The sequence below is a fragment of the Cololabis saira genome, chromosome 13 (assembly GCF_033807715.1).
Source record: "Cololabis saira isolate AMF1-May2022 chromosome 13, fColSai1.1, whole genome shotgun sequence".
NCBI lineage: Eukaryota > Metazoa > Chordata > Actinopteri > Beloniformes > Belonidae > Cololabis > Cololabis saira.
The window spans coordinates 40,085,600-40,111,013 of record NC_084599.1 but is presented as its reverse complement, the minus strand read 5'-3'; positions in this window follow the sequence as shown (position 1 = coordinate 40,111,013).

Sequence of the window (25,414 nt, the reverse complement as noted above, 5' to 3'; positions counted from 1 at the left end):
GTTTGCATTAATGGGCGTGGCAAAATGGCTCAACAGCGCCCCCCGGAAAACTTTGTGCCTCAAGCCCCACAATACGGTTTGACGTACATGCACGAAAATCGCTACACACCTGTATCATGGCACAACTTAAAGAAAAGTCTCTTGGAGCCATGGCCGAAACTGAACAGGACGTCGGCCATTTTGAATAAATTGTGTCATTTTGGCGAAATTTATGCCATTCCTTCGGCAATTAATTCAGCCCGAACCGTAACGTGCACCCAGGTGTGTTATACATCAAAATGTGCGTCTACATCCTGCGACACCACGCATTACTTTTCTCTTTCAAAAGTGTTACCGTGGCGACGCTAGACGCCAACAAGCGCACCCCCCCTTCATGTGATTGGTCCATATTTGATAGTTCTCCAAAAGTCACCAAATTTTGCATGCAAGCCAGACTTGGCGATAAATGTGATATTTCATGGTTTGCATTAATGGGCGTGGCCTAACGGCTCAACAGCGCCCCCTAGAAAACTTTTCTCTGCCATAACTTTTGAATGGTTTGACATAGAGAGTTGTGGGTGGTGTCATGGGACTCTGTAATGAGTCCTTAAGCTTCGTTGGCCTTAATTAGCCCCGCCCCTTCTTCTGATTGGTTGTCCCTTTGTTCTGCTATAACTTTTCAATGGTTTGACATAGGAAGTCGTGGGTGGTGTCATTTCTGATACTTATGGGGGGCGGTGGCCGTGAGTGCGAGGGCCCGTTCATTGCTGCTTGCAGCTTTAATTATTATTATTTTTCTTCTGACAAAGTGATGGCCTTTTTGCCCCCCTTAACATGCCCAAAAAGTCACCAAATTTTGCACCCAAGTCAGGCCTGGCGAAAAATTTGATATTTAATGGTTTGCATTAATGGGCGTGGTAAAATGGCTCAACAGCGCCCCCTTGAAAACTTTGTGCCTCAAGCCCCACGATACGGTTTGACGTACATGCACGAAAATCGGTACACACCTGTATCAGTAAACAACTTAAAGAAAAGTCTCTTGGCGACATGGCCGAAACCGAACAGGAAGTCGGCCATTTTGAATTAATCGTGTCACTTTGGCGCAATTTATGCCATTCCTTCGGCAGTTAATTCAGCCCGAACCGTAACGTGCACCCAGGTGTGTTATACATCAAAATGTGCGTCTCCATCCTGCGACTACACGCATTACTTTTCTCTTTCAAAAGTGTTACCGTGGCGACACTAGACGGCAACAAGCGCACCGCCCCTTCATCTGATTGGTCCATATTTGATAGTTCCCCAAAAGGCACCAAATTTTGCATGCAAGCCAGGCCTGGCGATAAATTTGATATTTCATGGTTTGCATTTATGGGCGTGGCAAAATGGCTCAACAGCGCCCCCCGGAAAACTTTGTGCCTCAAGCCCCACAATACGGTTTGACGTACATGCACGAAAATCGCTACACACCTGTATCATGGCACAACTTAAAGAAAAGCTTCTTGGAGCCATGGCCGAAACCGAACAGGATGTCGGCCATTTTGAATAAATTGTGTCATTTTGGCAAAATTTATGCCATTCCTTCGGCAGTTAATTCAGCCCGAACCGTAACGTGCACCCAGGTGTGTTATACATCAAAATGTGCGTCTACATCCTGCGACACCACGCATTACTTTTCTCTTTCAAAAATGTTACCGTGGCGACGCTAGACGGCAAAAGGCGCGCCCCCTCTTCATGTGATTGGTCCATATTTGATAGTTCTCCAAAAGTCACCAAATTTTGCATGCAAGCCAGGCCTGGCGATAAATTTGATATTTCATGGTTTACATTAATGGGCGTGGCAAACGGTTCAACAGCGCCCCCTAGAATACTTTTCTCTGCCATAACTTTTGAATGGTTTGACATAGAGAGTTGTGGGTGGTGTCATGGGACTCTGTAATGAGTCCTTAAGCTTCGTTTGCCTTAATTAGCCCCGCCCCTTCTTCTGATTGGTTGTCCCGATTTTCTGCTATAACTTTAGAATGGTTTGACATAGAGAGTCGTGGGTGGTGTCATCAGATTCTTTATGGAGTCCTTGACCTTCATTGGCCTGAATTAGCCCCGCCCCTTCTTCTGATTGGTTGTCCCTTTTTTCTGCTATAACTTTTGAATGGTTTGACATAGGAAGTCATGGGTGGTATCATGGGACTCTGTAATGAGTTCTTAAGCTTCGTTGGCCTTAATTAGCCCCGCCCCTTCTTCTGATTGGTTGTCCCGATTTTCTGCTATAACTTTTTAAGGGTTTGACATAGAGAGTCGTGGGGGCTGTCATTTCTGATATGCTTATGGGGGGCGGTGGACGTGAGTGCGAGGGCCCGTTCATCGCTGCTTGCAGCTTTAATTATTATTATTTTTTTTTTTTTTCTTCTGACAAAGTGATGGCCTTTTTGCCCCCCTTAACATGCCCAAAAAGTCACCAAATTTTGCACCCAAGTCAGGCCTGGCGAAAAATTTGATATTTAATAGTTTGCATTAATGGGCGTGGCAAAATGGCTCAACAGCGCCCCCTTGAAAACTTTGTGCCTCAAGCCCCACGATACGGTTTGACGTACATGCACGAAAATCGGTACACACCTGTATCATGGGACAACTTAAAGAAAAGTCTCTTGGCGTCATGCCCGAAACCGAACAGGAAGTTGGCCATTTTGAATTAATCGTGTCACTTTGGCGCAATTTATGCCATTCCTTCGGCAGTTAATTCAGCCCGAACCGTAACGTGCACCGAGGTGTGTTATACATCAAAATGTTCGTCTCCATCCTCCGACACCACGCATTACTTTTCTCTTTCAAAAGCGTTACCGTGGCGACGCTAGACGCCAAAAAGCGCGCCCACCCTTCATCTGGTTGGTTCAGACAGAAAAAACTTTGCGCCTCAAGCCCCATAATACGGTTTGACGTACATGAACGAAAATTGGTACACTCCTGTATCATGTCGCAACTAAAAGAAAAGTCTCTTGGCGCCATGGCCGAAACCGAACAGGAAGTCGGCCATTTTGAACATTCTGAATTAATTGCGTAATTTTGGAGCAATATATGCCATTCCTTCGAGAGTTAATTCAGCCCGAACCGTATTGTGAACCCAGATGTGTTATACATCAAAATGTGTGTCTCCATCCTGCGACTACACGCATTACTTTTCTCTCTGAAATGTGTTACCGTGGCGACGCTAGTCGCCAACAAGCGCACCCCCCCCTTCATCTGATTGGTCCATATTTGATAGTTCCCCAAAAGGCACCAAATTTGGCATGTAAGACAGGCCTGGCGATAAATTTGATATTTCATGGTTTGCATTAATGGGCGTGGCAAAATTTCTCAACAGCGCCCCCCGGAAAACTTTGTGCCTCAAGCCCCACAATACGGTTTGATGTACATGCACGAAAATCGCTACACACCTGTATTATGGAACAACTTAAAGAAAAGTCTCTTGGAGCCATGGCCGAAACCGAACAGGATGTCGGCCATTTTGAATAAATTGTGTCATTTTGGCGAAATGTATGCCATTCCTTCGGCAGTTAATTCAGCCCGAACCGTAACGTGCACCCAGATGTGTTATACATCAAAATGTGCGTCTACATGCTGCAACACCACGCATTACTTTTCTCTTTCAAAAGTGTTACCGTGGCGACGCTAGACGCCAAAAGGCGCGCCCCCCCTTCATGTGATTGGTCCATATTTGATAGGTCTCCAAAAGTCACCAAATTTTGCATGCAAGCCAGACTTGGCGATAAATTTGATATTTCATGGTTTGCATTAATGGGCGTTGCCTAACGGCTCAACAGCGCCCCCTAGAATACTTTTATCTGCCATAACTTTCGAATGGTTTAACATAGGAAGTTGTGGGTGGGGTCATGGGACTCTGTAATGAGTCCTTAAGCTTCGTTGGCCTTAATTAGCCCCGCCCCTTCTTCTGATTGGTTGTCCCGATTTTCTGCTATAACATTGGAATGGTTTGACATAGAGAGTCCTGGGTGGTGTCATCAGATTCTGTATGGAGTCCTTGACCTTCATTGGCCTGAATTAGCCCCGCCCCTTCTTCTGATTGGTTGTCCCTTTTTTCTGCTATAACTTTTGAACGGTTTGACATAGGAAGTCGTGGGTGGTGTCTTTTCTGATATGCTTATGGGGGGCGGTGGCCGTGAGTGCGAGGGCCCGTTCATCGCTGCTTGCAGCTTTAATTGTTGTTGTTTTGGATTTGGATACAGGAAGAAGAAGCGGAAATGACGTCATGATGTTCTCTGTGCGTCGCTGGTTTGATGGATATATCCCAAATGATTAATTACCATGTAAACAGGGATAACCTTGTTTGCTCACGCATGTAAACAGATTATTCTGAAATTTTCAGTTACCGGAATATTGACCTTAACCCAAATTTTGACTGCATGTAAACGTAGTCACAATCTGTAACAAGCACATGCCTTCTTATCTTGGCGCGATGTATCATCAACTCGTTGGATGGGCTTGTAGCAGCAGCAGCAACGCTAGGATGGAAATGTTTGTGTGGGTATTTCTCTCACCAAGTCAGCCAGTAATTACTGGCAGTTCCAGGGAAACGGTCACCAGGGAAAAGGTCAGATCATCACTGGATTCGTGCAGGAAATGGTCGCAGCTGCACTCTGTAATTTAGATTCCATGTTGCAGGATTACAGTAGGTTCTACTTCACTCCCTTGTAAATGCTTTTTTTGTGCAAAGGAGACTTTAATCATGATCCCATCTAGAAGTGTTGTAAAACGTTCACTGAGGAGGAAGGAAGGAAGGAAGGAAGGAAGGAAGGAAGGAAGGAAGGAAGGAAGGAAGGAAGGAAGGAAGGAAGGAAGGAAGGAAGGAAGGAAGGAAGGAAGGGAGAAAAGAGGAAGGGAGAAGGAAGGAGAGAGCAGGAGGAAAGAAGGAAGGAAGGAAGGAAGGAAGGAAGGAAGGAAGGAAGGAAGGAAGGAAGGAAGGAAGGAAGGAAGAAAAGGGAGAAGGAAGGAGAGAGCAGGAGGAAGGAAGGAAGGAAGGAAGGAAGGAAGGAAGGAAGGAAGGAAGGAAGGAAGGGAGAAAAGAGGAAGGGAGAAGGAAGGAGAGAGCAGGAGGAAGGAAGGAAGGAAGGAAGGAAGGAAGGAAGGAAGGAAGGAAGGAAGGAAGGAAGGAAGGAAGGAAAGGGAGAAGGAAGGAGAGAGCAGGAGGAAAGAAGGAAGGAAGGAAGGAAGGAAGGAAGGAAGGAAGGAAGGAAGGAAGGAAGGAAGGAAGGAAGGAAGGAAGGAAGGAAGGAAGGAAGGAAGGAAGGGAGAAGGAGATAGCAGGATGAAATAAGGAAGGAAGGAAGGAAAGAAGTGAGGAAGGAAGGAAGGAAGGAAGGAAGGAAGGAAGAAGAGAGGAAGGGAGAAGGAAGGAGAGAGCAGGAGGAAAGAAGGAAGGAAGGAAGGAAGGAAGGAAGGAAGGAAGGAAGGAAGGAAGGAAGGAAGGAAGGAAGGAAGGGAGAAAACAGGAAGGAAGGAAGGAAGGAAGGAAGGAAGGGAGAAAAGAGGAAGGGAGAAGGAAGGAGAGAGCAGGAGGAAAGAAGGAAGGAAGGAAGGAAGGAAGGAAGGAAGGAAGGAAGGAAGGAAGGAAGGAAGGAAGGAAGGAAGGAAGGAAGGAAGGAAAGGGAGAAGGAAGGAGAGAGCAGAAGGAAGGAAGGAAGGAAGGAAGGAAGGAAGGAAGGAAGGAAGGAAGGAAGGAAGGAAGGAAGGAAGGAAGGAAGGAAGGAAGGGAGAAGGAGATAGCAGGATGAAATAAGGAAGGAAGGAAGGAAAGAAGTGAGGAAGGAAGGAAGGAAGGAAGGAAGGAAGGAAGGAAGGAAGGAAGGAAGGAAGGAAGGAAGAAAAGGGAGAAGGAAGGAAGGAAGGAAGGAAGGAAGGAAGGAAGGAAGGAAGGAAGGAAGGAAGGAAGGAAGGGAGAAAACAGGAAGGGAGAAGGAAGGAAGGAAGGAAGGAAGGAAGGAAGGAAGGAAGGAAGGAAGGAAGGAAGGAAGGAAGGAAGGAAGGAAGGAAGGAAGGAGAGAGCAGGAGGAAAGAAGGAACAGGAGAATGAGGTAATTTTGACCCGAAGACGGTACTAGGGTTAAAGTTTACGATTGCAGACGTTGCAAATACAGATCGTAGAGATTCATTGCTGTAAATATTTGCTGATAAGTGCAATTTCCCAAGATGAAAATGATGATTTAATTCTCTACATTACGGGGTTCCATTTTTTAAATATTGTCATGAGTAAGTGTGGTTCAATTCTAACGGAAAAATTATCAAAGTAAACCGTTATTTTTCTCTCCTCAGGCACCGATGTTGGCTTTGAACTCTTGATAAATGTAGTCGGATTACAAATAATAAAAATAATACGTTTTTCGCCTTGATACATGCAGAACTCTGAGGATGACTTTTCCATGATAATTCAGTTAATAAATTACACTGACATCAAAAGTGCGAGATCATCTCTATATCTAGGATTTGTAGTTATTTATTTTCCTGCCTGTTTGACAGACAGACAGGTTTTTCAGGAATGTGCAAGTGTGTTCACAGGAATGAGCCCAGAACATCAAAACATTGATGCTGACTGTGAAGCTGCGGCAACTTATAATTAGCATCGTTATGGTCTGTCTAAAAATGCTTTACCACGGGTGGAAATAACACAAAACGCAGGTAACAGAAGTGTTTGAGCCTTTTCAGTGTAGATCGCTGACGGCTACAACAGCAAAAAAAAAACGATTTACTGTTCTTGATTGTTTGTATTTACAATAAACAAGATTAGCAGACCCGTCTATGTGAAATAAATATTGAATCTAGAACTTCAGCAGCTCGTGAACTTTGATTTTACTTTTGTTGATGCTTGCAGCAGCAGAAACGGCTCAGTTGACACTGATTTATAGTTTTCCAAGTATTTTCCTGTGCCAAACAAGTCTCACCAGCAATGGTCCTAAGTGGTTGTTTATCAAATATCATCATCGCAGAATATATTGCCCTTTTTGCAAAACATAAACAAGGCAGGACTTTCCTCCCTGCTCCCAACAAATCATGCATTTCATTAACGACCTGTTCCTTAGGCTGTCCCTGTTGACTGGTTCTACAAATGTTATAACACTGGTGACTAATGCGTCATTTGTCGGGCAGGAAATACTCAAATTATAATGCCACGCTAATATTCTGTTAATACAAAGAAAAAATATCACTTGACTTAGAACTAAAGACCACTTGTAAGTCACAAATGATGTTTTTGCTGCATGTAGATTATTCTTTGCATTTTAAATACCATTAAATAATCTACATTCAAACTAGAGATGCACCGATCAGGATTTTGAGGGCCGATCACCAAAATCAGTATCTGCTGATCTTGATATTGCCGATCACCGATCACAGCGTGAAATCCATACAGGACTGTCTCAGAAAATTAGAATATTGTGAGAAAGTCCTTTATTTTCTGTAATGCAAAAATGTCATACATTCTGGATTCATTACAAATCAACTGAAATATTGCAAGCCTTGTATTATTTTAATATTGCTGATCATGGCTTACAGCTTAAGAAAACTCAAATATCCTATCTCAAAAAATTTGAATATTCTGGGACCTTAATCTTAAACTGTAAGCAATAAACGAAAAACGAAACAACTGTATCGATTTAGCTGAATCGGAACAAAACAAACGTGCCACAGGTCTGAAAGCATCCTTAGGGCCAGTCCCAATACACCCCCTACTTTCTACCACTAGCCCTCCCTCACTACCACTACCCCTAAAAAAGAAGCAACAGATTTTAGGGCACTTGTAATCTTCCCTAAGCCCAGTCCCAATACTCCCCCTACTCCTACTTTTCAGCACTACCCCTAAATTTTGCGTGCTACTTCACTGCGTGGTTTACGTTCGGGTACGTAAGCGACTGCGTAGTTACGTTTGCACAAACGTCACACCATATCAGGAAGCCCAGAGATAAAAGCTGTTTTAATTTCCGCTGTAGCGCTGTTAATATGCCACTTTATTAAGTTTTAATATTTTTTCAGGCGTAAAAGTAACCGTTAATATCCCCAACCTGGGCTCAGTTTAGCCAAATAACGCCTGTTAAGAAATTTTATCTGATGTTTATGGAGAAGAGCCGCCGGCCCGGAGCAGCAGCAGCTCACGGCCGGGTCAACCTGCGCCGTCGTCCCGGGAGAGAAACCTGCAGCTCTGTGGAGAATTACCGCTGGCTGAAATAAATCATTTAGGAAAATAAATGTTGGTTTAATAGATGAAATCTAACAGTTGTAGCTACGCCTGTTAAGAAATTTGCTCCGAAAATTTCGTAATTCAAAACTACCTGCCGGCTCGGGAGCTGATTTATGGTTCCGCGTTAAATCGACGCAGAGATAGGCTAAATCAGCCTTTATTTTGGCGAGGTTTTAAAAAGACTTCGCAACAACGGGCAAACGAGTGATTATGTACATTCACTGAGTGAATATTATGAAAGCAAAATATATATTTCTCGCTAGAAATTTAATCAAAACGCATTTTTATGCAGAAACTAACTCAAAATATTGATTTTATTCACTAAAAAATAAGAAATGTCCGCCATGTTTTTTTTTTTGATTCAGTCTGCAAATGATGACGTAAAGCATTCTGGGAAATTAAAATTTTTCTGGCCCTAGATCAGCTTGTCAGCATAGGAAAACCCTCGATCCGTAGGGACAGATTCATAGCCACTACCCTCATTTTCCCCACTCCCCCTAGGTGAAAAGAGGAATTGGGACACCACTACCCTCACGGGAACGCGCAAAATTTAGGGGTAGTGCTGAAAAGTAGGGGTAGGGGGGGAATGGGACAGGGCCTTTGACTCACTTACAAAGAGTAAGTATAACTTACTACTTACTCTTACCACCGGTTTGTTAACGTCATCTGCTTTTAACTATTATTTTGAGAACTCCGATCCAAACTGATAGGGGCATTATCGGCCGATCCCGATCGGTTGCCGATCGATCGGTGCATCTCTAATTTAAACTACAACAAATACAGCATGCAGGAGATGCCTTCCTGAGAACAGATGTTGCAAGTTTGCAAGGGAAGCTCTAAATGTCAGTTGATGACATTATGCAAAAATAATCAAATTCATGTTATCTTTTCTTTAAATCCTGGCTGACAACACAACACGTCCAAAATGAAACGAAAGTGAATGCAGTTGGGCTCACTGCAGCTTGGCTGCTCGGCACCTATAAACACCGACTTTCTAACCACAAGACAACTTTTTGAAAAACCACCTTGTCAAAAACCCGGACCGTAGTTTCTTTCTGCTGCCATGCAGTCGTATGAACATGTGGACCAAGTGGACCCTCCTCCTAACGTAGCAGCACAAAATGACCCATTTAATTGGAGAAAAAGAAAGTCCACAGAACAGATAAAAAAAGGAAAGGTTGCATCCCAAAACATTAAATTCTGCATAAATACTTGAAACTCTTTTGTATATTCATTGTTGCCACAAAGAGATGAGGCACAGGGGAAAGTTTACGCTCGTTGGCTCGTAAACTCCGTCTCGTGTGTGCTGTACTCATTGCTGGAACCCAAAAGGTTGAACCTGTGATGTCTGTGATAAATACGTCACATGAAAGATGCTGTAAGCTCCGTTGCTTCCAGATGCCACGTCTCAACTTGTTAGGAGCTGATGGATGTGATAATTAGCTCAGCATCTCCGTCCTGTTGTTGCGGTGGATGCATCATTGTGCCGCTCACACGAGTGGGCAACGGCTTCCCAAAAACAGGGACAGCCATCACCTCAGATGTGTCACATTATACATTAGCAGCATCTCCCTTCTGCTGGCATGTCAACAAGCCAGCGAGTTGCTCATCAGTACACTTTGTCATTCTTTGCAGCGCGTTAGTTTTCATCCAAAGTTTTTGATCATCCGCCTGGAACTGAACACACAGTCCTAAGTTTAGCTTAAACGCACGAAGCTTCGTGTCGGCACACCAAGTCCACATTTCAATTTAAGCACTTTTCTTTTTATTCTTTTTTTGCCATGTTTATCTAAAGGGTCCTTGTTAATGTTTTTCTGCTTTTTTGTTTTGCATCTTAAAATCCGACATGTTTCTTACTTCCAGTTTTGTCTTGCAAGTTTAAAAGTTCATGTAAAAACCCTTAACTGCAGAGTTGTACTATTTACTTTTACTACAATTCCACCTTTAAAACCAAATAAGTTGTATGTGTCATTGTTGTTGCACATCACATTGGCTTGTACAAAGCCCTTTAAAATTCCTCTATGCTATTCTTTTTTCTTTTTTTTGACCCCTTTTTAGTTGTTTTTAACTAATATTCGATTACCTAAGCTGAGAAGTCTACAACATTTTCCAGACGTGTTTGGTTTTACACATTTAAATTGGTTATGTTGAGGCACCAAAACCATCTTCTTTTTATTCTTTTTTTGCCATGTTTTTCTAAAGGGTCCTTGTTAATGTTTTTCTGCTTATTTTCTTAAAATCTGACATGTTTCTTACTTCCAGTTCGTCCAGCAAGTTTAAAAGTTCATGTAAAAACCCTTAACTGCAGAGTTGTAGGCTACTTTTACATGTAACAAGTTTTACGTGTCATTGTTGTTGCACATCACATTGGCTTGTACAAATCCCTTTAAAATTCTTCTGTGCAATTCTTTTTTTTTCACCCCTCTTTAGTTATTTTAAACTAATATTCGATGACCTACAACATTTTCCTGGCAAGTTCGGTTTTGCACATTTAAATTGGTTATGTTGAGGCACCAAAACCAGTTGGTTGGGAAAAAGAAAACCGATGCTCAACATTCCTGCTCCATGATAAACATGCGTTCAAGCATTAAAGTCTAAAACATCCTCTTTTTTTCCTTTTTTGATTAAGCCAGTTACTCAACACTCTTGCTGGAATTAAGGGCTGAGAATGATACAAAATCAAAAACATCTCTGTACACGTCCAAGCCCACAGTATCTGTCCTTATCTGCACCTTTTAGAGACCCTGCATTGCCACTTTTACCAACTCAGACAGGGACATAATTTCCCCGAAAGGCATTAAGCTATTTTTTTTTAAATGTTATCATGCATACGTATGAATTTTAATACGTTTTTAATTAATTTATCATACCCTCTAGGTAGATCTGGAATCATTGCTTCATGTGTTATTATATCACCATCTGCATTTCATTGTTAATGGTATGACATTGTAATCATTATCCAGTTTAACCAAGTCCACATAAACTAACCTACAATATGTCTGAGACTGAGTTGATGCTCCTGATGTGGTTTGTGTTTCTTATTTAAGGGCCAACATCTTGTTTCCATCATGTGCTGGATTCAAAGAGTCGGCCTGCATTGACACACATGTTAAAATCTCCAACTTTACAGGATAAATATCACCCATGACAACTGTGCAAGGGTCTATTTTCACCAATATAAGCCCTCAAGATCACATGTGGGGTTCCTCAAGGGTCCATTCTCGGACCACTTCTATTCAACATCTATATGCTACCCCTAGCTCAGATTATGGAACATCACAACATTTCCTACCATACTTATGCGGATGACACACAGCTTTATATTTCAGTGTCACCACATGACTACAGTTCCCTACTCTCATTGAGTAACTGTATTCATCAAATCAATGAGTGGATGTGCCAGAATTTTCTCCAGCTAAATGCAGAAAAGACAGAGGTGATCATTTTTGGCCCTAAAAATGAAAGGGAAAAGATCAGCGCTCACCTTGGCTCCGTCATTGACAGCTACAAATCAAGCCAGAAATCTTGGTGGAATTATTGACTCAGACCTGAACTTCAACAGCCATCTAAAGTTTATCACTAAACATTGCTAGAATTAAGGGGTTTCTGTCTAAACAAGACACGGAAAAACTTATTCATGCATTCGTTTTCAGTAGGTTGGATTATTGCAATGGCATCTTTACAGGCCTTAACAAGAAATCTATCAGGCAGCTGCAGCTGATCCAGAACGAGCCGCCAGAGTCCTTACAAACACCAGGAAACTGGACCACATTACACCGGTCATTATATATTATTACACAGCTCCTTTAAATCAGGCCTAAAAACATTACTTTACTGAAGCATACTCTTAAATTAAATACTTACCTGCTGTACTTTACTGCCCTTATTTTTTAATAACTTGTTAGGGCCCGAGCACTTACATTGCGAAGTCCCTATTGTATCTATAGGAATTTTTATTCTTTATCCTTCTGACGATATGAAGGCCTTTTTGCCCCCATAAACGTGCCCCAAAAGTCACCAAATTTTGCACGCAAGCCAGGCCTGGCGAAACATTTTATATTTCATGGTTTGTATTAATGGGCGTGGCCTAACGGCTCAACAGCGCCCCCTTGAAAACGTTGTGCCTCAAGCCCCACAATATGGTTTGACGTACATGCACGAAAATCGCTACACACCTGTATCATGTCGCAACTTAAGAAAAGTCTCTTGGCGCCATGGCCGAAACCGAACAGGAAGTCGGCCATTTTGAATTAATCGTGTAATTTTGGCGCAATTTATGCCATTTCTTCGGCAGTTAATACAGCCCAAACCGTAACGTGCACCCAGGTTTTGAGTCCTTGAACATAATTGGTGCAAATTAGCCCTGCCCCTTCATCTGATTGGTCGATATCTGATAGTTCCTACTTTTTGCCATAACTTTTGAACGGGTTGTGATAAAAACTCGTGGGTGGTGTCACCGGACTCGGTTTTTAGTCCTTGACCTTCATTGGCATGAATTAGCCCCGCCCCTTCTTCTGATTGGTCGATATGTGATAGTTCCGATTTAAAAAGCACAAAAAAAAGAGACCCTCTGGCTGTCAACACGGAGGGTTCGTCCACTTCTCCGTATAAAGTCTACGACTCTAATCGGGATATTGTAGCACCATCAGGGAAGAAAAGGAGACAGGCCTGTATTTAGGCCCTCCATGTTCCCCCGGCAGCCTACAGAGGCTTCCTGTCTCCTGGCACTAGTTTTTGGTTGAGATAAATTAAAGTTTCAATATGTTTGTTACACTGACTGAGCACGTTAATCAAGGACTAATTCCTTTTTTTTTTTATAACCCTTGCATGTGTTACCTCTGGATTTATCTAATGTAAGAACCACATTTCAGGTTTAATCAAAACAGACGGGCTGGAAAGCCACAATTTGGTGAATGTTTAAACGTATTATTATTATTATTGAGCGTATAGAGCATGATGTAACACCTAATTTACCAACACCTGGGAACGGAGTAAAAAGTAGTTGGATTTGTTGAAAAAACAGTGTTCATTCTAACTGCTCTGCACCTGAAGCTTTTACATCAAATCCATGGAAGTCTGTTCAATAGCATCATAAAAGTTGACTCACACACACACACACACACACACACACACACACACACACACACACACACACACACACACACACACACACACACACACACACCGGAGTCAAGGTTAGATGCATAAATGTTAGCAAACCAAGTATTTTTTGTTTTAAACAAGCAAAGCAAACCGCGGCTTTAGAGCCTGCAGCTCTTTATCGCCGCTCTAGTGGCTCCTGGAGCTTTTTCAAAAATGTTTGACCTTTTTTTCTCTTTTTTTCCCTTTTTTTCTCCTTTTCTTCTTTTTTTTCCTTTTCTTTTTTTCCTTCTTTTCGACTTTTTTCATGAAATTTTGACTATTTCCTCGACATTTCGACTTTTTTCTCGACATTTTGACTTTTTTTTCGAAATTTCGACTTTTTTCTTGACATTTCGACTTTTTTCTCGAAGTGCATAATGAAAAAAAAATCTTCCCCCAGTTATAACTAATACAAAAACATGCAGCATGTGGTGCCTTCATTCTAAGGCTTATACAAGACTTTTCATTTTTTGTGGCTCCAGACATTTGTTTTTTGTGTTTTTGGTCCAGTATGGCTCTTTCAACATTTTGGGTTGCCGACCCCTGGTCTAAATAATTAAAGCTAAGGAGGAACATGTCCTGTTCTTGGTCAGTGAAGTATTTTCCAAACATGGAGGTGTGTGAGTGGTAGCGGGAAATCAGTTTGCTTCGACTGCTGGCGTGACCTTTAACCCCCGAGTCCCCCTGGCTGCAGAAGCACCAGGCCCGGTTTTGCTGTGTTTTTGCTCCGTCTTCATTATGACTCCCCCACCGGGGCTGTTTCAGAAATGGAGCACTTGTAAGCTCTGCCTGTTCAGCTGAATCTGTCAGAGTCTGTCTGAGTTTACCCAAAGGTTTTGAGATCCCGTAAGAATTATGAAGTAATCTGCTTGTTTAGAGAAATAAAACACACTTGTAAACTGACCCCTCCTTGTATCTGGTTCAGATCTCTTCTAACAGAGTCCTTACAAACACCAGGAAATTGGACCACATTAAATCGGTCATGAAATCATGTGCTTCCAGAGTTTAAAATCTTACTGCTGGTCTACAAAGACCTGAATGGTTTTGGACCAAAATACATGCTGGATCTGTTAGTTCCCTATGAAGCTCCCAGTCCCCTGAGGTTCATCTGGATCTGGTTTGTTGTGGTTCCTCAGAACCAGAACAACCTGATCTCACAAAAATCCGTGAAATGCCCACGACCTCTCACCACTATTTTCCGTGACACCAGCACGGAAAGTGGTAAAATTCCGTGTGAGCACCACGGATATTGTACCTATGCAAAGTCAATTGGGATCCGTTGTCGTGATATATACACAGATTATTACATTATTATTATGTATATCCACTTCCTGGTTCAAAAGCCATTAAAAATTATATTTTGTGGGTGGACGACGCTCTGGCTAAGGTCTGGTTAGGTTAATGCACCACTTATGATTGGTTAGAAGTAGGAAACGCTTCACATCACTTACGCCACCTCCGTCGTCATGGCAACAGCAAACAACATGGTTAAATACTCAAATTTACGTTAAATACTAGAAAACACGGTTAAATACTCGCCGTCAAAATACTGTTAAAAATCATCAAAAAACCATTAAAACACTGTTAAAACAGCGTTAAAAACATGCTTTTACAAACTGACAGTAACGAACAGTAACTTGCGCGTCAAAAACTCATAACTTAGCCACTATAATAAAGAATAATATATACATAATAATAATTTAATAATCATGACAACGGATCCCAATTGACTTTGCATAGGTACAATATCCGTGGTGCTCACACAGAATTATACCATTTCCGTGCTGGTGCCACGGAAAATAGTGGTGAGAGGTCGTGGGCATTTCACGGATTTTTGTGAGATCAGGTTGAACCAGAACCAAGCAAGGTGAGGCAGCGTTCAGTTATTCTGCTCCTCACCGGTGGAACAAACTTCCTGTAGATCTGAGGTCTGCTCCAACTGTAGATCCTTTAAATCAGGCCAAAAAAACATTACTTAATTAAATACTTATAATTTTTGAAAACCGCGCAAAGTTACACTAGTAATGGATAAACCCTGAATGCAGTCATTGTGACGTAGAATTGTCAAATTGGTTTAATTCACCGTACAAATTGTCACTGATTACTTTTGTAATACTGTATTTGACCCGGTCTTTGTACGTTTTGACCGTATAGAAACGTAATTCTTACCATTGTAAGAATGACCTGCTGTACTTTACTGCCCTTACTTTTTAACAACTTGTGCTTTTTATTATTTTACCTCTTTCCTTGTCATTTTTCTTTCATTTTATTTGTTATTTACTGTTTAATTGTGTCTTGCCGCTTTTGATGTAAAGCACTTTGAATGACCTTGTGTTGAATTGTGCTATACAAATAAACCTGCCTTGGCTTGTCTTGCCTAATACGGCCTAATTTATTCACCCACAGTCTCCACAGGCAACGCTGCTGTGCTTGTTCTGCTTGTGGAGTTTTATTTTGGAAATTTAAGAGATTCTCAACGCTGGTGTCTGACTTCTCGTCAGCTTCATCTACTTTGCGTAAACTGACACGACAAAGCCGTGGTTGAGTCCCAAAACAGAGCTGAAATGTTTTTTTTTAGGGGAGCAGAGTGATGGCTCGCTTTTAAAATGCACGGCGCCACTTATGACCACATTTGACCTCATTCCCTTTGACCAGAACGCTTGTGATTGGCTGCAGTTGGCACTTCCACGTCTGGTGGGACCCAGGAATAAGGCTTGGTGCTGTATGCTCTCTCAGAAAAACATATGCTTCAGAGGGTTTTTGTGTCTCATTTGCGTCCAAATCTAAGCTTGCATGGTAGTAAAAGAGTTCCCACGGAGACCTGAGATGGGCTGCTATCTGCAACAAATAGAGCTGCAAATAGAGATGCAAGAATGAGTTTCTTGTACTTAATCTCCGTCATAGTTTATGGCATAATGTCACTTTTTTGAATATCTGTAAAAACAAATAAAATCAAGAATATGAAGAATTTTAAATTTATTTCTTATTATTTTTTTATATTATTTTTTTTATTTATTTATTTATTTATTTTATATATAGAAGAAAACTATTTAAGAACATCAGCAAATGTCTTTTCTTTTCTTTTATTTTCTTTTTCTTTTCTTTTTAAACTTACATTTCACCACATAATTGACTTTTTGGGTCACATAACATTTATTAAGAACATCTTACTCAGTTTCCATGGTAAAATATTATTATTTTTCTAGTATTTTTTATCCCTTTTTGTTGTTTGAAAATGTAGAGATTTTAGTTTTTAATCTAAAACTACATCAGAAGTGGAACGGTACACTCTTGATACAAGTACAAGATGCAATAACATGTACTGCTGTAATGAAATGATGAAATATGCCATCACAATAATATCTCATTGCACAGAATTTAGTGTGCTTAATTTAATTCAGTGACTAATCCATTACAAACCTAAAAATGATAGCTGTGGTGGCTCATTTTAATCATTTTCTTGTCTGAAAAATAAACATATTCCCAAAAAAGCAATTTCCCAGAACAGTCTTTTTCTATTTATGGACTCAACAGCTGTACACCTTTTTATTTTTGCAAGGGATGCCTACAAAAACTGCTTATAGCAAAAAAAAAGCCTGTGACGTCCATGAGAGATGATATTAGCAGCAGCTTTTTTCCCCCAGACGTTATAAGGGCGGTGATGAATTAAGGCCAGAGTGGACAGGGAGCATTTTTAAGACATAGGTCCCGTGACCAGATGGCTCTCAGGGCCAACGGACACCCATGGGAGCCCATCCTTCCATCCCCTGAAGATGGACACACTCACCTTTCATCGACCTCTAACGCCAAGGATTCATGAAGCAGTGGCGGCTGAACCCCCCAAGGTTTATTATTTTGAGAAAATACCTTTAGAAAAGACTGCTCTTTTCTAATAAGACTGACATTATTGTGTTTTGAGGGCAGATACATCCTTGTTTCACTTTATATTATATATTTTTTTAAATATATTTTTTGAATCAAGATTACTGAAACTCGATGATTTGGTTAAGTTACAGACACTCACACTCATGTATGAATGAATGAATGAATGAATGAATGAATGAATGAATGAATGAATGAATGAATGAATGAATGAATGAATGAATGAATGAATGAATGAAAAACTTTATTTCGAACATGCTAAAAAATATATATTTAAACCAAAGAACAATAGTTAAATAATAATCATGATAAATACAGTATAATACAAATCATAACAATCATAAACAAAAACATGCCTCACTGGCTTTTTTTTTTTCTTTTTCTTTTTTTTTTTTCCTTTTTTTGCATGCTCGAAATGTAACAGCTAAATGTAAAGCATTACCAGAAAACTTACAATACATGTTTACTACTTTCAGTTCAAATAATGAAGATAGTCGTAGAAAATTTAATTTTAAACATCTATTTGCACGAACAACTTTAAAGCAGATGAGCGTTTCTATTGTTGGAATTAAGTTATGGAATTCATTACATGATGATTTAAAAGGCTGTATAAACATATTTCAGTTTAAAAAGAAATTTAAAGAGAAAAAAATAGCAATGTATGGATGAAATAATCAAAATGTATAATATGTGCGTATGGAGACAGACAATTTATCTTAGATTTTTTTGTTTTTCTTTCTTTGTGATTTTAACTACGTAATTGTGCAGACCATCTGTTATTATTGTTGTTTTGAGGGAGGGGAAGGTATAATAAAATGTTCTTCTTCCTGCTCCTTTCTGGTTATGGAACATGCTTTTGATTGTGTTGTCATTTTACTTGTTTGTTTTTTTTTGTTTGCATATTTCCATGATCGGAATTAATAAAAATGAAATGAAATATTATTTATACGGAGCTTTAAATCACCGTTGACCTCACGTCTTCCAGGAGCCACTTACTACTATATCGCCAAAGTGATGAAGTCACTCTCATTTGAACATTAAAGTTTTACGGGTAATTGCCAAGTTTAAAGGGTTCCTTTAACGGTTTCATTAAAAAGCCATTAAAGCAGATATAGGAAGCGAAACATTGTTGTTGAGGTTAATTTCCATAGGGAGTTCAAGACAATCGGTCTTCACACGAGAAGTCATTCCTTCTTTCATTCACACACTCTGTAAGACGAGCTGGTAAAGGTCGATAGAGAGAGGCCCGGGGACCCCATTGCACCAGAGAGATGAAGATTAAGATCCAGGGTATTGATATACCATTGCTGACAACACACACAATCAGCTGGGAGCTTCTCACACGTTTCCCCAGACTGAGGTCTCTTTCACCATCCACTGCTGATAGCACAGTTTAATTATAACAAACAATGTGATGCTTGTGTGACATGGATTTATCTGCATTACCTTTTTTTTCCTCCCTTAATCACTGTGTAAGGACAGTGTTATGTAATCAATTATTGTGGATTTCTTTTCTGCCCTGAAAAGATAAAATGACAATAGAACTAAATAGAACTAAGAATGCTGTTTCTCTACGGAAGAGTATTAGGGCCAAGCAGGAGAAAAATAAAATTCATATTTTAGAGGAGGAAGATTTTTTTTATTGTACAACTTCCAGAAAAAAGTCGAAATGTTGAGAAAAAAGTGGAAATAGAGAAAAATTTGCACCAATGCCTCCGACCCCCGGGACCGACGCCCTCCGCCCCCGGGGGCCGATACCTCCGCCTCGGGGACCGACGCCTCCGCCCCCGACGCCTCCGCCCCCGGGGATCGACACCTCCGCCCCCGGGGGCCGACGCCTCCGCCCCCGGGGATCGACGCCTCCGCCCCCGGGGACCGACGCCTCCGCCCCCGGGGATCGACGCCTCCGCCCCCGGGGACCGACGCCTCCGCCCCCGGGGATCGACGCCTCCGCCCCCGGGGACCGACGCCTCCGCCCCCGGGGATCGACGCCTCCGCCCCCGGGGGCCGACGCCTCCGCCCCCGGGGACCGACGCCTCCGCCCCCGGGGACCGACGCCTCCGCCCCCGGGGACCGACGCCTCTGCGGGCGCCTCAGAAGCCGTCGCTTGGCGGCCCGCAGCCTCTGCCTCATGGCGCTGCCACCAGCGCCTCCAGCCCTGCGATCTGCTGCTCCCTATGGCCCTGCAACAGGGCTGCCAGGCCTGCCAGCTCCTCCAGGGTCCGCTACCCGTATTCCTCCTCCAACCTGTCGGGCCCCACGTTGGGCGCCAGTGTAGCAAGGCTAGTACTACGGGGGTCACCCGACAGGACAGAGGACACAGGGTTTCGTGAGGAAATCTTTATTTGCACCCACGACACACGTGCCAGACTCAGCAGCTTCCTCCCAGCAGAGACCTCTTGCTGGTGTGCAGCCGCTCTTTATGAAGCCAGGTAGGGTGGAGAGGTTGATTTGGCACAGGTGTGCCAAATCAGTTGAGTGGCTGCTCCTCCACCCTGCCACAGCTGTATGTTGGGTTACCGATTTATGAAGACACAATCAGTGGAACAGAGGAGTGGGGTAAAATGACACAGATCTAAAGTGTCAGGGTTTTGACACTTCCTCCCAGTTTTAGTTTCAGTTTCTGTCCTGCCCCGCCTGTGTCCCATCTGCCCTGATTGTGTCCGCACCTGTGTCTCGTCTTGTCTCGTTATCCCCTCAGTATATCTTGTCTTGTCATTCCTTGGTTCCCTGTCGGTCCGTACTGGTTCTTCCCTCCATGTCTCCTCGTCGGTTTTCCCTGTTCCTGGTTTTTGTTTATCCTGCTCTGCAGCGCCTTGTGTTTTGCCTTTTTTTGGATTAAATCCTTTTGTTTTTGAGAACTCCTGCCTCTGGCCTCCCTCTCTCTCCCTGCACTTGGGTCCTTTAAAAAACCGTACCATGACAGAACGGACCGACCATATGGACCCAGCGGGAGACTACCTCACTTTTATGGAGTTTTTGCGCCAGGAGGAGTATTGGAACCCCTTTTGGGGAACACGCCTGGCTCTGGGTGGGCCCAGGAGCCTGCAGGCCCAGGGGAAGCGACGGCGTCAGCGCCAGCCCCAGCCTGTTCCGGTGGGGGCCCTGGACGCACCTCTTCCTGTTCCCGAGGTGGTCCTGGACGCATCCCAGCCTGTTTCCCCCTTCTGGGGAACACGCCTGGCTCGAGGCGGGCCCAGGGGTTCTCAGCCCCAGGGGAAGCGACGGCGTCAGCGCCAGCCCCAGCCTGTTCCTGCTCCAGCGGTGGTCCTGGACGCATCACCCCCTGTTCCTGCTCCAGCGGTGGTCCTGGACGCATCGCTCCCTGGTCCTGCTCCAGCGGTGGTCCTGGACGCATCGCCCCCTGTTCTGGCCCCAGTGGTGGTTCCGGACGCACCTCTCCACGTTCCTGTGGTGGTCCCGGACGCACCTCTCCACGTTCCTGTGGTGGTCCCGGACCCCCCTCAGCCAGCTCCGAGGACCCGTGCCCCCCCTCAGCCAGCTCCGAGGACCCGTGCCCCCCCTCAGCCAGCTCCTAGGACCCGTGCCCCCCCTCAGCCAGCTCCGAGGACCCGTGCCCCCCCTCAGCCAGCTCCGAGGACCCGTGCCCCCCCTCAGCCAGCTCCGAGGACCCGTGTTCCCCCCCAGCCCGCCCTGGATGTGGACTGTGGGGACATCTGGGATCTGTCCCTTGAGGGGGGGCCAGCGCCCCGGATCCGGGTACCCCCGCAGCCGGCACCTCGGACCCGGGTACCCCCGCAGCCGGCACCTCGGACCCGGGTACCCCCGCAGTCGGCACCTCGGACCCGGGTACCCCCGCAGCCGGCACCTCGGACCCGGGTACCCCCGCAGCCAGCGCCACGGACCCGGGTCCCCACTCGGGCAGCTCCGGGGATCCTCTGCCCCCCGACGCCGGCTCCCCGCATCCTGTCTGCTCCTGTTCCGGCTCCCCGCATCCTGTCTGCTCCTGTTCCGGCTCCCCGCATCCTGTCTGCTCCTGTTCCGGTTCCCCGCATCCTGTCTGCTCCTGTTCCGGTTCCCCGCCTCCTGTCAGCCCCGACTCCGGATCCTGAGGCGGTCCCGCAGCCCTCTGTTCCTGAGGCGGTCCCGCAGCCCTCTGTTCCTGAGGCGGTCCCGCAGCCCTCTGTTCCTGAGGCGGTCCCGCAGCCCTCTGTTCCTGAGGCGGTCCCGCAGCCCTCTGTTCCTGAGGCGGTCCCGCAGCCCTCTGTTCCTGAGGCGGTCCCGCAGCCCTCTGTTCCTGAGGCGGTCCCGCAGCCCTCTGTTCCTGAGGCGGTCCCGCAGCCCTCTGTTCCTGAGGCGGTCCCGCAGCCCTCTGTTCCTGAGGCGGTCCCGCAGCCCTCTGTTCCTGAGGCGGTCCCGCAGCCCTCTGTTCCTGAGGCGGTCCCGCAGCCCTCTGTTCCTGAGGCGGTCCCGCAGCCCTCTGTTCCTGAGGCGGTCCCGCAGTCCTCTGTTCCTGAGGCGGTCCCGCAGTCCTCTGTTCCTGAGGCGGTCCCGCAGCCCTCTGTTCCTGAGGCGGTCCCGCAGCCCTCTGTTCCTGAGGCGGTCCCGCAGCCCTCTGTTCCTGAGGCGGTCCCGCAGCCCTCTGTTCCTGAGGCGGTCCCGCAGCCCTCTGTTCCTGAGGCGGTCCCGCAGCCCCGTCAGGTTCCCGAGCCCCGTCAGGTTCCCGAGCCCTGTCAAGAATCCCCGTCACGCCCCCCGCCAAGACCCAGGCCTAGGCCTCGGGGACGCCCCCCCGAGCTCTCTCGCTGGTCGGCTCGGTCCCGAGGGCGGCCCCCGGAGCTTTGGCCGTGTGTGGCCTGGGCCCTCCTCCAGGCCCCCTCCGCCCACCCTGGGTTAGGACTCTGGGGACATCTGGGATCTGTCCCTTGAGGGGGGGGTACTGTCAGGGTTTTGACACTTCCTCCCAGTTTTAGTTTCAGTTTCTGTCCTGCCCCGCCTGTGTCCCATCTGCCCTGATTGTGTCCGCACCTGTGTCTCGTCTTGTCTCGTTATCCCCTCAGTATATCTTGTCTTGTCATTCCTTGGTTCCCTGTCGGTCCGTACTGGTTCTTCCCTCCATGTCTCCTCGTCGGTTTTCCCTGTTCCTGGTTTTTGTTTATCCTGCTCTGCAGCGCCTTGTGTTTTGCCTTTTTTTGGATTAAATCCTTTTGTTTTTGAGAACTCCTGCCTCTGGCCTCCCTCTCTCTCCCTGCACTTGGGTCCTTTAAAAAACCGTACCATGACATAAAGCTGCGTTTGAGAAGATTTGGTTAGCATTTGGACTGTGCTGTAGTATTTTAACCAAAGAATGTTATAGCTCCCAATCGTCCCGATCTGGCCCCCATCTGACTCCGAGTCACTTGATTTTGAGTATCTGCAGAGTCCCGATCCGATACTTTTGTAACACATTAAAAAATTGAACAAATGCAATATAAACAGATCCAGGTTGTCCCATAACCAGCCCTTGAAACGGTTTGGTGGAAAATGGGTATCAGTGGTCCACATGTGGTGCCCCTTGCTGAGGGGATGGGGGGGAGGGTTCTGGGGGTCCTTGTGGTCTTTTGGGGGGTTTGTGTGGGGAGGCATGGCATGGGTGACCAGGACCTGGGCGCTACGCTACTGTTTTAGCTTGGCTGCCTTATGATGCTAACTAATGTTGCTGAAACAAGTCCTACCACAGGAATGAACCAATGAACATTTAACCCTTGTGCTGTCTTTGGGTCAAAATGACCCAATTCTTCTATCCTTCTTTCCTCCTGCCATACTCTCTCCTTCCTTCTTCCTTTCCTCTTTTCCTCCTTTTTTACCCTCCTTTACTCCTTTTTCTTCCATCATCCGTTCCTTTATTACCTTCTTTGCTTTTCCTTCCTTCTTTCCTTATTTTATCCATTCCTTCCTTCTTCCCTCCCTTCTTTCTTCCCTTTTATCCATTCCTTTCTCCCTCCCTTCTTTGCTTAATTTCTCCCTTCCTTCCATCTTTTTCTCCCTTCCTTACTCCCTTTCCCACTTCCTTCCTTCTTTTCTCCTTTCTTCCTTACTTCCTTCTTTCCTTCCTTCCATATTTTCTCCCTTCCTTCCTTCCATCTTTTCTCCCTTCCTTACTCCCTTTCCCACTTCCTTCCTTCTTTTCTCCTTTCTTCCTTACTTCCTTCTTTCCTTGCTTCTATCTTTTCTCCCTTCCTTACTCCCTTTCCTACTTCCTTCCTTCTTTTCTCCTTTCTTCCTTCCATCTTTTCTTCCTTCCTTACTCCCTTTCCTACTTCCTTCCTTCTTTTCTCCTTTCTTCCTTACTTCCTTCTTTCCTTGCTTCTATCTTTTCTCCCTTCCTTACTCCCTTTCCTACTTCCTTCCTTCCTTTCTTCCTTACTTCCTTCTTTCCTTCTTTCCATCTTTTCTCCCTTCCTCCCTTCCATCTTCTCTCCCTTCCTTACTCCCTTTCCTACTTCCTTCCTTCTTTTCTCCTTTTCTTCCTTACTTCCTTCTTTCCTGCATTCCTTCTTTTCTCCCTTGACCCAAATACAGCACAAGGGTTAAAGAAAAATTTGTGTGTGAAAAGGCAGTTTGAGCCCCCCTCCCCTTCTATAAAGCAGTGCTGTAATGATAAAGAATGACGCACATTAAAAAGAGGTTTACTATTAATATTTTAATAGGAGGAAGAATACATTTTCTTGCTTTTCATTATTAATAATTCGGGACAAATGTATCACTTGGAATATATCTGTGTGTTGTTATTAACCTTGAAGTTAACAGTGTTTTTCTTGCATGTTAAAGTCTGTTAAAAAACTTATGATTCATTCTATTCTGTGGAAGTTCTTTTTAAGGATTTTTATCAAACCTGTAACTGCTCCTAACCTTACTTAGTCCTTGTTATTTCAAAAGGACACATTTCTGTTTGTTGTGCTGCTTTCTCCGTCCTGCATAATTTGGAGACTAAACACATTGTCAGCAGTGAACAGTGACCTCTGAGCGCCATGCAAGCGCAGAAGCCCCCACAAAAAACACAACAAACATTAAAAGTACGATTATAATCAGTTCATGCCTTGTCTGTCTCTTTCATGGTTATGAATTTGTCCTCTCGCAGCACTAGAGTTTGCCCCTCAGAGACCAAACGTGTTTGTGTGCACAACTTCATTACAGTCCTGTTAGCCCGGCAACACATAAATCACCGCGACATTGGACTTCCGTCTCCAACACAAACACACACAGAAATACAAACACACACTAAACCACTAAAACACCATGATGGAGGAGAGCTTTTCTCCTAAAGCTAGCTCATAAAAAGGAAGAAATCCGTGGGTCGGCTCTTTATCTCTTTGATTTGAAGATTTTTATTTCGAACATGCATGTTAAAGAAAAAGAACAAAGTACAAAGATAAAGTACAAATTATATATATATATATATATATATATATATATATATATATATATATATATATATATATATATACAGTATATATATATATATATATATATATATATATATATATATATATATATATATATATATATATATATATATACATGTTTGTAGACAGAAGGCAAGACAGCACTTATAAAACACTAGAGTGATACTCAATTATATGTATATAGTCAAAAACAAAACCAATCAAAGCAAAAAAAATGAAAACAAAACAAACGCCCAGCATTTAGTTGTGCTACTATGTTTGTATGTAATAATAGAAGTAATTATAATGTATAGTATTAGATTATCATTACTTAACAATAATACTACAATATAATAGAGAACAATAGACAGCAATGATATAACAATATACTTGATTAATAAGAGTAGATATGCTATACAGGACTGTCTCAGAAAATTAGAATATTGTGATGAAGTCCTTTATTTTCTGTAATGCAAAAATGTCATACATTCTGGATTCATTACAAATCAACTGAAATATTGCAAGCCTTTTATTATTTTAATATTGCTGATCATGGCTTACAGTTTAAGAAAACTCAAATATCCTATCTAAAAAAATTAGATATATTCTGGGAATCTTAATCTTAAACTGTAAGCCATAATCAGCAATATTAAAATAATAAAAGGCTTGCAATATTTCAGTTGATTTGTAATGAATCCAGAATGTATGACATTTTAGTTTTTTTTAATTGCATTACAGAAAATAAAGAACTTTATCACAATATTATAATTTTCTGAGACAGTCCGGT